The sequence below is a fragment of the Rhinoderma darwinii genome, chromosome 11 (assembly GCF_050947455.1).
Source record: "Rhinoderma darwinii isolate aRhiDar2 chromosome 11, aRhiDar2.hap1, whole genome shotgun sequence".
Lineage (NCBI taxonomy): Eukaryota > Metazoa > Chordata > Amphibia > Anura > Rhinodermatidae > Rhinoderma > Rhinoderma darwinii.
Genome location: NC_134697.1, coordinates 23987905 through 24002342, shown reverse-complemented (window position 1 = coordinate 24002342; position 14438 = coordinate 23987905).

Genomic DNA, 14438 nt, shown 5'->3' with positions numbered 1-14438 from the left:
AGCTGATCAGTGGGGGTGCGGGGAGTCAGACTTCTAACGATCTGATATTGATAACCTATCCTAAGGATAGGCCATCAATATAAAATGCCTGGACAACCCCTTTAACAATAATCATGTCTAGAATAGTCATGGTGGCTCAGTGGTCCTAGTTTGTATGCTCTTTCCGTGTTTGCATGGGTTTCCTCCCACACTACTCAAAAATAGGAAATCTATGCAAACACGGAGAGACAGGAATGGATTTGGGGGATGACAACTTCTGGACAGCGCTATGGAAGTCTTCAAAGGTTTATAGCATATAGTCACGTGGGTGTCTTTCTTGATCAGCATTGTAGTTAGAAAACAAATCAGGAGAGCATTGGAGGAGAGTTCTAGCTTTAGTTGGGGCTCTACTAAATGGCATAATAATATTTTTGCCATTGCAAGCTCAATTTTACAGATGTGTCCACCCTTGATTTTTCTTGAATTGCGTTAAGTTACACAAATCGTCATGACGCCAATTCAATACAATGTCGTGCCATCCAGTAAAAAAACGCATTCATTAACATATACTTTTTTTTAGTATTGGAGTGTACAGGGCGATGGATGGCTGACTGATGGCTTCTGTCAGAGGCATCCGTCACAGCCATTAAGTAAAAAAAATGTATACATGAAATAAAGTATACTTTTAATTTTACCATTGAAGTCTATGGACAACGGTTGGCTGATGGATGGCATCCATTGAAGATATATGTTTTCATATTACATGTTACATATTACATCTCGCGCCATACATCTCGGGATATGTCACTTTTAGAGATGGGTTAAGGAAGGATACATCCGTAGTTCCATTCTAGAGCCCATGCCGTTATTTTTTTACATAGTATAAAAAGTGTCCATGTCATTGGCTCATACATACTGGGGCAAATGTATCAGTATGTTTTGAGTTAAAGGGGTTGTCTCATGTAGACATCACTATCTATATGGCAGATTAGAGCATGTCCCCTGCTTTGGAAGCCCCCTCTATGACCCAGAACAGAGAGTCACTCTACAAGTGCAGCTCGCACTCTGACAGACTTCAACCATCCATGTATTACATAGACAGCCATTCATCAGAATGTCCGCCATGTAATACTAGAGAAGCTACAGGGAAAAAACCTGATCAGACAAAGCTTCTCATGGAAAAAACAGCTATTTGCTTGGGGTGCTCAAGCACATTAGATTGTCGACCAACTCCACAGAAATTGGCAAGTTTGGAAAACTTTTATCTTATGTGTATGGCCATTTTTAGGGTCATAGGTGAAGCGTTCCATATTTATCATAAAGTGGATCAGAGCTAACTCAGTCTTCAGTGTTATGTAATATTTTTAATCAGGCATAATGAGATATCCAAAAAACGTAACCCTTAATGTAATGGTTAGTGTAACACGAATATAGAAAGCCCATTGAGGACAAAACCCGACCTTTTGGCATACAGTTTAAAAAAAGTTTTCATTAGTAAGATTGCTAAAATATTCAAGCATGTATAGAATTTGAATAAAACAGAACATGCAACCTTCACAATATCACAGAGAAAGAAGAAACGCAGTAGGAGTAATGGGAATAAAGACTGTGTCAGGGTTCTACAACGAAGTGCTTATAGATGTACAATAACTCGATGTATTAGATCATAGGATGTACCAGCATTAGTGCATCAGGGCAGAAAACTCTATGTAGAGATAGTATAGCTGACATACTTCATAGTTAAAGTCTCTCTGGCACAGCAAATAAGCACATATAATTAATCCTGATGAATAAATACATAGTGAAAAAAGCTGGAACATATGGCAGAACCCAAGTAGCACCGGTCCCACAGCACCACCGCGCTCCCGACGCGCGTTTCGCCATAGCTTCATCAGGGAATGGCCATTCCATAGGCTTTCCATAATGACATATGTAACATTTTAAAAATAGGTCTCTGAACATCATTGCTCAATTTTATGGCATAAAATCTGCATTATTTTTAATAATCTCCCCTTCTGTAGAAGGATATAGGTTCACACCTATGTGAAAATTACTAATCAACCTGGTATTATGAGTTTCTATATTCCATTTCAGCAATACTCATCAATATATGAGGAGCTTCTCACACAAGTATGCTAATGACTTATTGAGCAATCGACATCATTGCCATTACAGTCAGGCTGATTGCTAGTGCAGTCTATGCATGCTGCCAAACCTTGCCCTCAGATACAGAAGACACATATTATTACATTCCAGTTAAGTCTTTTCTCCTTAGCCTTCGCCTCTAGATCAAATAAACCCCCAGAAGCTTCGTATTTTCAGTTTCTCTCCCCCTGTTGCTGTTGATTATTTTGGACACCTTTCATGCTCCTCACGTGCAACTGTCTTGTTGAGTAAAAGAGTAAAACCAGACCATCATAATTTTATATGGCGTCAGCCGGAATAGCAGGCTGGGTTACTTGGGTCAAGCTCAAACAATTCTTTTCATCATACAACAGGCTTGTATTTCATGAAATGAATGGACATTTATTCTCTACCATTTACTGTACTAACAGCCTGTCCCATTCAACCTGAATGACATAAATGTAATATTTCACTGACAGAATGGTAACCTGGTTTTCATGTGACTTGGAGGCCTTCAGAGATAACAAAATGGGGCAGTGTTATCAATAAAATTTGTATCAGAAGTGTAGTTGGAACCGAGACAGGATGGCACAGACAAAAAAGGATGGTGCACACAACAAGTCTTTTTATTTACTCACAGGGAGGCACAAAGCTTGGCAGTCACTCACACTTGAGGCAAAGTTCTTTGGCAAACAGGAACAATGGAACAGTTCAGATTCTCGAAAGTTCGTATCTTGGTCTAACTAGTTCCTTTTCACAAGTAACACCGCTTCCACAGGAGAAAATAAAGACTTAATTGCCATCGGTTTGTTGGTTTGAAGGAGCAAGTAGTGGCTCTTGTCCCACAGGCCTCGGGTTACCTGGGCTACCGCTACTCTACATAGTCTATGTCTGCTTTAGTGGCCAACACTTTAACAGCCTGAATAGGACCCTTCTTAGCTGTGTACTCACTAGTTTCCCACAGGCCTACTACTTTTGTAATTTCCATCCCTGCACAGTCCTAAAGGTCTACCTCTTGGCTGTCGCGACTTCCGCAGCCCCTATCCGCTCTATTTTGGCTGTCATCACCCAGGGGGGCCTGAACTTATCGCAGGAGATGCACACTCATTTAGATAGATGCTCAACTAACTTTTGGTGGCATCCCAGTCCTACCTTTCAGGTCCTTCAGTCCAGCTCTATGAACGTCACGGCGCACGCCTCTGTGCCTACGTTATCAAAGGGTTTCTAATGCTGGAACCTGCGACTAATGAACCTCCATGGAAAACGGTCAGGGTCCCTAAATTACCTATTATCTAACGCCCACATTGTACCCTATTTTATAAATATTTGGTTGGTACTTGAGGAAGGCTGTTTAGTTTCTCTCAGGCACAGTGACACACTAATCTTGAAATAAGGGGGAATAATACGATCCTTATACAGCCTCTCCATATTATCTCCAGTCCATGAGGAAGGGAGAACAGAATATTAATTGGGGCATGATAATTTAATGTTTATTGTTATGTTGCAAGCCTCCCAACTTTCCATTTTTTGAGGAATTGTCCTGTAAAATGTCCCTTAAATGGAACAGTGCCAATGCAAGTGTTGGGATATTTTTTGGACCTTTTTGGGGTGATTGGGGGCAGAACATGATATGTCACACAAATAGAAGTTTAAATGTTGGGAGGTATGATATTGGGAACTAGGCTTTTACACCATTTCTCAGACCCTTGTATTTTGTAGTGAAACTTCATAGGTCCTAACAGCAACTAATATAAATATGTTTAGCAGTCCATCTAACCTTATACTGTATGTCTGCTTTTTTAACTGTATAGGAGGACTATGTGATAACTTAATCAAATAGCTAAGTTTGAGAAACGTTGAACAGTGTACAGTTGCCGAACTTGTAGTTCCAATGCAGCAATGGGTGGGTAGCGGGTCGGTGGAAGCCCCCAGGTAATTTAAGGTCCATTATATGCCTGATACCCCTGACAGCAGAACCACTTGTATTGCCCTAATGGTGGCCGTGCCCCCACTATCGCATATAATTTGTAGCACTATGGTTCTTATATGTTGCAGATGGGCTGTTGGGGCACTTAGGCACGAAGGTCCAGTGTGCAACTGCAACCTTTTGAACCCCTATAGTTACTCCCTAATCTTTATACATAGCTCTACAGCAGCTCTGTTTAAACTGATTATTATCAATAGATCATTATATATTTCTGAAACAACACCATGTGAAAAATCTAGATTAGTACTACAGTAAAATAATTTGAATCCAGCAACAATGGGACTGAATAATCAGATATTCTGGCATTATCATATAGTCATTGAAATTTATATAAAAATAAATTCTTGAGACCCCCACAAACAAACCCCTTTTAGAAACAGAAGCAGGTGTGGCAATCACAGCGGGTCTGGCTTCTCTAATGCCTGGTGATGAGCTGTAATCACAGGGGGACATCCGCATATAGACATGTAGCATTGCATCCCGGCCATTCAAATTAATCGCTATTCGTGTAATGCATGGGCACGACGGGTCTTCTCTTCCCGTTCTGGCACATGGAGAGAAGTCACAAGCAGGGAGCCCCCTCTTTAAAATCCCTTTGTCCTTATAGGGCATATTGACAGGGGTTCCTGTCATAGGACAACCGCTTTTATTAAGGGGAATCTCTTAATTTATTTTCTATTCTTAGTTTTCTGCTTCTGGTCTTGAAATATAGCATTACACTGGGCAGTCTTGTGCTGGAAACAAATTCTGGATTGTGAGAATTTTTTGATTTTCCAAATGCACAGCATATCAGGGGCATAACTATAGGCGGTCCAAAGGTTGCAGACATTGGCATTGATTATTAATATATATATATATATATATATATATATATATGTGTGTGTGTGTGTGTGTGTGTGTGTGTTTGTGTGTGTGTGTGTGTGTGTGTGTGTGTGTGTGAAGAAATGATCGCAGCACTCCAATAGGGGTTGATGTCAAACAAAAATGTGGTGTATTGTTCCATGTTTCAAAGGATAAGCTACATTTCAGTCTTCTCACAGGACCTTTTTCAAGCTTGAAAAAGGTCCTGTGAGAGGACGGAAATGTAGCTTATCCTTTGAAACATGGAACAATAAACCACATTTTTGTTTGACATCAACCTATTGGAGTGCTGCGATCATTTCTTCACATGTCTATAGGACCGTTTTGGATTAAGGGCAGGTTCGCATAGCACCACACCAACCTATACAGTCACGAAGTGCTGCTTTTTTTCTTCCACCTTATATATATATATATATATATATATATATATATATATATATACTGTGTTTATTAACCCTGTGGTGGTGCTGCAGGAGATCAAGTACTGAACTCATATTAAGTCCTTGCCTGCAGATGCCTGCCATATAAATTGGCACAGCCAAAATGTTGTTGTTTTTAAAGTTAAATCATATTATAGTGGTAAACAAATTAATGTGACAAATACAAGAAGCCAATAGAGCAACATATTATCGTTTTACATTTGACATATGCTGAAATCTTCAAATTATATATATAGCCTGTGCGTTTGTATGGTAAATATTTTTTTGCAGATAACTATAATTATAACTTTAAGAAAAAGTTCTTATAGAATTGTATAATACTTGTTTTGCTATAGAAAAGTTGAATTATCATTGTAATATGTTGCAGTTAATTATCTAAGTCTTCAAACTCTCTTGAACTGGGTCAGGGAGGAAATCCAGAACACAAAAGAGAAAGCAGACAGAAATAAAAAAACAAACTCAATAAGAAACAAAAATACATTCCCAATGGGAAAATGACAAAAACATGATTGTAATAACATTTAGCTACACTATTAGGTTGTATAATATGGACTATTTATCCAGACATCCCACTGATGGAATTGTGGGTAGCAATGATTTTGATTTGCATCTTTTCATAGATACAAGTGGTAGTAAGTGGAGACATCACTTCTTGGATGTGTGGTTAAACTGGGTTAATTACTAGTTTAGCGGACAGAAGAAGGTGTGCTATTACAGTCCTACAGGGAAAAGTATTCATTCCTGTAGCACTGGGGGCCACTGTTCACCGCTATCCGTCTTCTTCCAGCGGCCGCCAGCATCATTTACCTTTTTAACAGCGTCCTCCCCCTCCTCCCTGGGAATACCGGCATGTACTGCTCCAGCCCATGACTCGCTCTCGTAGGGTGTGCGCGCGTGCCCTTGTAACCTCTTAAAAGGACCAGCGCGTGCACCACTATAACCTTCTTAATCCTATCCCTGTGCACCCTGCCCTACTTAAATCCGTCCCACCCTCGTTCCTGTGCCTGAGCGTTGTTGTGTCTACCCATGTTCTCTTAGCAAATGGTCCCTTAGTTGTATCCTGATCCCAGTGTTCCCGTATCCTGTTTCCTGTGTCCCATATCCAGTAATTGTGTTTGTTCCTGAGCGAAGTCTAGTGTTGAAGTCAAGTCCATCCTCTGTGCCACGTGTCATCTGCCACACCAAGTGTCATCTGTCACGCCAAGTATCACCTGTGCCTAGGTGTCTGCTATGCTAAAGTGTCTGTTACGCCACGTGTCTGTCTGAACTTCTATACAGGTACTATAGTTTTAAAATCTTTCATTGACTGTAGTTTGGCCAGCTGCTACTCTGCTACGGCGGGGCGGCCTAGTGGGTCCACATACCCCACAGGCGTGACACTTTCAATAAAAAGCCATATATGGACTTAAGTTTACATCTTGTTGGAGAAGATTGGAGATTATTTTTCGTGTTGTATGTCTGAGAGGTTGTATTTTATTATAGTCCCATAAAATATGGTAAAGTGATCCAGTTTTTCTGCAGTTCCTCCAGCAGATATGTGAACTTGAGAGGAAGATCTTGTTGAGGCTTGCTGGGGTGTAGTACCACCTTAGGCAGGTCATAATAGCATCTTCTTGGTAAGAGATGCACCCAAATGATTTATATATCATACAAAGTGCAGATTGCTAATCTTTGGTAGTAATAGTAATATTTAGTTCTTCCCATTGTCCATTGAATATTATGGTTTATATTGTAATTTGGAAACAGTCGTGACCCTTTTTAAAGGTTTTTGGCACAGCTAATGTAACTCCCAACAAATAAAAAAAGTATTGTGAATGAGCCTAAAGGGGTTGTTTGCTTATTACAATCGTCATTTATTGTTAGAAGGGTCCCCCCAAAATAATAAAACATTTTTAACATGGGAGTCTATGGATGATGGATGGTTTGGATGGCAAGCATCGGAGGCATAATTTTTTTTCTACACGTTTGTTTAGCATCTGGCATCATACATCTCGGGATATGTTGTGTTTAGAGAAAAGTTAAGGAAGGACACATCTGTAAGATGATCACAGGTTGCCCTGCAGCTGTCAATCCCAGCGATCAGCTGTAATCTGCAGGGGAACATGGCAACAAGTGTTTAATTCTTGTGTAGCGCCACCATAGGGGTAACGAAGCATTACATTGTGTTGATTGAAATTAGTGGGCAGTCCGTGTAATGCATGGTCATGTTGGGAGAGTGACACAATCTCTTTGCAGCTGCTCCCTTCTTCTGTTAATTGATATATATTATCTCAGAATACTCTAATATGGTATTTGAAAATGTGTTTTCTAAACCAAGCAAGTGTCCAATTTCTTCATATGTTGGATTCCGCACACCGCTAACACGCAGGCAGTTATAGGTTTAGATGAACAAGTTTTCATAGATGTACCAGTAGTATATGTACATTATCTGCTAGAACTTTTAATATTAGGGGTTTCCGGGTTTCAGTACATGATTATGAGGGGCTGCCATCTTGCTCTTAGCTACTACAACAGCAAGTGCAGAGCATTGCTTTCGAGCAGACACCTGACAAAACACATAAGTCAAAAAACAACTCATTGACTAAGGGCTCATGCACATAAACTTGTCCTTTTATACAGTTATACAGATCTGCAAAAAACGGACCGCATACGGATGGCTAACCTGTGAACCTGTGTGTGTGTGTGTGTGTGTGTTTAATTTTTTTAATGAACCCATGGACTTGAATAGGTGAGACCGATTCACAAAAATTTACAACAATAGGACCTGCCTTGAGTTTTGCAGATCGAGCACACGGATCCACAAAAAAAAAAACGGGTGTGTGCATGACCCCAAAGAAATGAATGGGTCAGTCATCATGCACACAAACGTATTTTTTTCCTCCCGTAAATACTGGCGTAAATACAGGTCCTAGGTCACACGTATTCGACCCATATTGCACCAGCATTTACGGAACCGTGCCCGTAAATACGGGTCCGGTGTCACCAGTATTCCACCCGTATTTACGGGCACGTTTTCGCTGCATAATTGCACTGCACTAATCAGCAGCTCCTTCTCTCTATCAGTGCAGGATAGAGAGAAGGGACAGCCCTTTCCACAGTAAAAGTAAAAGAAATTCATACTTACCCGGCCGTTGTCTTGGTGACGCGTCCCTCTTTCGACATCCAGCCCGACCTCCCTGGATGACGCGGCAGTCCATGTGACCGCTGCAGCATGTGATTGGCCTGTGATTGGCTGCAGCGGTCACATGGGCTGAAACGTCATCCCAGGGGGCCGGACTGGAGGAAGAAGCAGGGAGTTCTGGGTAAGTATGAACGTCTTTTTTTTTTTACAGGTTGATCTATATTGTGATCGGTAGTCACTGTCCAGGGTGCTGAAACAGTTACTGCCGATCGTTTAACTCTTTCAGCACCCTGGACAGTGACTATCCCCTGACCGCCTAGTAACGCTCCCGTTATTACGGGTGCACCTACGTAGCAACCCGTAATTACAGGAGCCCCATAGACTTCTATAAGCATACGGGGAGGTACCCGTGGCCAACAGAAGTCTATGGGCCCGTAATTACGGCCCGTAATTACGGGCATTTTTACGTTCGTGTGCATGAGGCCTTAGTGTGTGATCTGTTAAAAATTTTGTAATTGTATATCACGATGTAGAGATTAACTGATGAGTGCATGGGCGCTAACATGGTAGAGTGTTATGAGCATTTTCTGTGCAGGATAGGGAGGAGGGGAGGAGGAGCTGAGCTGTGTCCATCACCTACTGGATTGTCAATGGTGTGATCTTGTGTTATCTGCCTCCATCTTTATAATAGCAACATATCATTTCACAGTAATGTTGCCTTTTTATGATAATGAGATGACTGCTGACCCTGTCCCAGTGTACACGGCACAGCTGAAAAGTGATCTCCACAGAACTGGAAGTGTCAGCCTATTGTGAGTACTCAGTGGCCAGTATAAAACGGAAATATTTCTGCATTTTATAGGTGACATGGTAAATAATAAAAAAAAATGCCACCTGACCTTATCAATAATGCTTGTCTATGGGACATCATATCAAGCGGCGGTGATTGGCCACTGTGGTCATGTGATATGGTGCTGCCTGCATTTAATTTCTTCATGTACTTTTTGTCTGAATGCCAGACAGGAGCAGGATTGATAAAATAAGTATGTTACAATTTATTAAATGTTTACATTTTTAGTCCTTAGATGTTTAGTCTTATAACATAGAAAACCCCTTTAATTCTTGAATAACTGCTACAATATAATTTCATTGCAGATAATAGCTCTCAGTGCATGAGGAATGCTCTCATCTCATAAAAGCAAATGCACTTGGAAGTGGTAAAAGATGAAACAATGTTTACTTGCTTCAGTCTTACAAGGCAACAGGGATTCAGTATAGTCTCTTAAAAAGATCGGATGACCTAAGCTATGCATGAAATGGAGAAAATAATGTTCTGCTGTTTATTTTACACTTTGTGACATCTCTTCAGTCATTCTTTGGTGGTGTCTAATAGATGGTTGAGTCCCAGCAGTATTATAGGTTGTCATAAAAGTGTCAAGTAATAAATTCATACCACTACGGAGTTCCCATCCTATAAATCTTTAATGTTCGTGCCGATCTAGGGCTAGCATTATTGTGGTGGTTTTCATTGTAATAGGTAGTCTTTTATTTAAATATAGAAGCAGGAAGAATGGGCAAGTGGCTTGATGGAAATAAACGTCGAGGCCATGAGTGAAGTGCTTGCTCTGATTATTCCTCTGTAGACCACCATGAGATTAAATTGTAAGTGAAAGAGAAAATATTACACTCAAAATTGAATCAAAGTTTACACCTTGTACAGTTCTCACTTTCATTGCATCTAGTACAAAACATGCGCTCTAAATGTACATATATAAAATGTAATTTTGTCGATAGAAGGTCGACTACTTCACTTGACTTCCTCCTGATGCCCCCTACTTCTGCCCTCTAGATCATTACTGCTTATTCCAGAAGCAATTCTTCTACTGAAGGTATAATAGAGAGTAATCTCATTATGTTTTATATTAGGCTGGAAATCCCAATACTTAAAATACAATTTAACCTTTAGGGCTTTTGCACCGATCGATTTTGCATTGACCCTGTGCAGCGGCACAGGGGTCCCTAGAGGCATGGCTGGGTTTAGGGTGTGGAAAAACTTAGCAATGCCAGAGTATCCCAGACAATTTTCTTTAGTTGAGATTGCTGCCCTTGTCCTGTATGTAAATATCCTGGCCAAGGGAATGTGGCTTGTTGGTGTTCCCCCTTGCACATAGTGTATGTCCCGCTAGCCCTCCTCATAAAGTCCCTGGTGAAGGTAGGGGACTTCAGATAATGGAAACCCCTCGAGAAAACTAAAACTAAACCGTATTATTTAGCAATGTAGTATTTGGGAATTTAATTGTATTATTATGTGGGAACTATATTGTGGTATTATGTTGGACCAGTGACTCTAAGCTTACTAAACCTTTAAAGATGCGGCTCTTTTAGGCCTTGAGGATGCAGCATTTATTTTTCATTTTTGCCTCGCTGCATTTCGAGATTCATAAAACTTTCATTTCATTGCTGACGTTGCTGTGCTTGGTCTTTGTGTTTTGCAGGGTATTTTTTTTGTTTATAACTTTTTCATACATAAAATGTAACTTTTAATTAATTTTTATTTTTTAAAAGCAGAATGTACAAAAAACTAAATTCCACCATTTTTTTTGTGTTTTTTTTTTCTGCAGTAATCCAATGCATTATTCCATGCTTTATATTCCAATGCATTACTGTAATGTCTCATATAGGACTAACTATTCGGAGGCAAGGGAGCCCCTTCTTTCCTTGAGATGTCGCAAACGCTATTGATTGCTGCATCACATGTAATTATACGGCGATGGGTGCTAAGTGCAGCCGTATATTTAGGGTGGTTGGTGCCATGGGGTTGAAAAGACTTTGAATGTAATAATACGAAAATACTAGGAATATATTATAACCCCTTCAGACGTCAATACTGCACAGTAAATTTAGGTTCCTATTTGTGTTTCTTTTATGTTTTGTTTGTTTTATAAGCAAATTATGACTGATCTACCTACAGATCACGTTTGTATAATTAAAACTAATGCTAAATGTATCAGTTTGTATCAGTATCAGCCCCTTCAGGATCAATTTATTGTTTTCAGGATACAAACAATCCCGCATTCTGCATCTTTAAGTCTCGGGAAAGAAAATGTTCATGATCCATACCAATCTGTTTATCATTACGTTTATTGTGTGACAGATTGGCGAATTGATGCACAAAATAAAAAATCAGTTTGCATCAGTTTTACAATCTTGTTGTTTTTGTTACCTTGTATTTAATTAGAAGAAAATTATCACAACTGATTATGACTGATCTGTTTTTTATTTCCCCATCTGTTTTGTATCTGTTGTTTTTATGTAATGTATGTTTTTGAGGAGACAAGCTGCATTAGGTCGCATTTACACAAGTGTAATATGAGTGCTTTTTTGCGCCCGTATTACAGACACCACCCCGACCTCCCACGGTTCTTTGGAACCAGAGTTAGAGCATCATAGACTTTAATAGTGCACTAACTCTAGATCTCATGAACGGCGAGAATCCTGGGTGATGCGCCCATGATACCGGCACAAAAAGTATCCATATTGCGCTCGTGTGAAAGCAGCCTTAGGGCACGGCCAGACGTGGCGGAATTGCTGTGGAATTCTCCTGCGGCCGTTTTTTATAGTTGTTTCAATACATTTTTAGGAAGGGTTAGTACAGACGTTGCGGAAAACTCCGCTGCGGACCATAGGCTGCAGTGCGGAATTTTCCCTCCGCAGCATGCACTGTCTGTTGCGGAGAAGCAGCGGAATTTCACTGCGGATTTCAGCCTTTGCAATGCAAAAACTGAAATCTGTGGCAAGTCCGCTGTCTTTTCTGCAACGTCTGAACTGTCAAATATGCAAATGTTGGTGCAGATTCATTGCGTAATTTCCCCAAATCTGCACCAACATTTGCAGCGGAAAAACTCTGCCACGTCTGGCCGTGCCCTTATGCTATCGCTGCGCCCCGCGCCATCGCTCTCCACTTTGTAAGGAAGGAGAATTGTAGCCCCATCTGAGAGTGTTTTATAACAACCAATAACCACAAACTGAGAAAATATATACGCTGAGGTTCTCTGAGTTTTATTTGCAGTAGACAATGCCTTATCATTTTGTATCCCTTGGCTGGGGAGTAGCACAAAATATTCAGCGGTTTTCTATTGACATACTTGCTGCCAGAGAATAACAGCAGAACAAATTGTGTTTATGGCATAACTTGGAAATCCTTGAACTATGTGAGCTATACTATTGTAATGTATGGAATCTGGTGCTTATCATCGCACCCCAAGCAATCTTCCAGGACAATTTCTAATGTAAGGTCTTTGCTTTTGTCAGATAACTGATGTATACTCAACATGCGTCACCTGCCTTTATTTGTCAGATAACAGATTCCTTTGGACAGTTTACCTGCTTGATAGACAGAAGCAATATTCTCTGGAACAAGACTGACTAATGCTATAAATCTTCATACAATTGCACAGCAAAGTAAACAGTTTTTGGTTTGATTTTACTAAGATTGTTTGACACATTTTGTATGCAGAGTAATAATACAATACTTTCCTTCGCATACCTGATGTACCTGGCCCATAAAGGGTTATTCCCATCACAGAAAGATTTATTTCTGATCGGTGGGGGTTTTACTGTCAGGGCCACCACCAATCCTGAGATTGAAGGAGCCATTATTGGAGCTGTGCTGCAATTCCATGCACAACCGGTGACCTAGTGCGCTGCTGTATAGGGAAAAAGAGTGAAGGGGAAACGACACTAAACCAGCAGTCTTAATTCTCAGGATCAATGGGGTCTTGGAGGTTGGACTCCCACAGATAAAAAAAGGGATGACATATCCTCGCAATATGCCATTACTTTTGGTAAAGGAATAACCCTATAAAAGAAGATTTTGACCTAAATTGTAAAATTGCCCATATACTAGTAAATCAGAAGCAGGAGCCAGAGTTTGGTGATTGAAGGGGTTTTCCCCTAACTAAATATTGATAGCTTATCCTTAGGAAAGCCCATCAATGTTAGACATTCGCTGATGAGCAAAATAAGGGGGCCACAGCGCTCCAGTGAGTGCCAAATCCCCTTGATGGTTTACATAGGCACAACCAATGGAGCTGTACCTAGATCTGCAGCTCAGTCACCATCACTTGATCCCTGCTGATCAGACCCCACCGATCAAACATTGATAGCCTATCCTAAGGAAAAGCCATTAATATTTAAAATGGAGCTAAATGTTTGACAAACTTCTGACATATCATAGTGACATGTCAGAAGTTTGTATTGGTGGGGGTCCGAGCACGGAGACCCCCACCAATTGCCAGAACGAAGCAGCTGAAGCGTTCATGTGAGCGCTCAGCTGCTTCGTTTCTGTTAGTCTTTTTCCGTAAACAAATGTATCGGTGTACGGACTCATAGGCTTTTTATTGAGTCCGTAAACCGATACATTTATTTCTGGAAATAGCGAACAGACACGAAGCAGCTGAGCGCTCACACGAACGCTACAGCTGCTTTGTTCTAGTGATTGGTGGGGGTCTCAGTGCTCAGACCCCCACCAATACAAACTTCTGACATGTCACTATGACATGTCAGAAGTTTGTTGAACATTTAGCTACACTTTAAGCTCTTGAAAATTCCGTGAAGTGTTCTTTACTTACAGAGAAATTGGAATTTTTAGGTAGTATAGCCTTATTTGCTGTCACTCTGGAATTAGCTTCTCAGAAACTGACAAGAACTGACACAACTGTCAGCCTATTAAATGAAAGACACAGTGACATTTTACTATTAGTTTCTGATGGTAAAATAACTGCATTTTTCATTGTCACTTTTTTAGCACTTCCTGTTGTCACAACTGAATGGTATGATTCCCTTTAAAGGAAATGTGTTATCATAAAATGAGCTGTTTAAATTAATTTTTTATTCTAAACATATATATATCTTTCTTTTTTTTTTC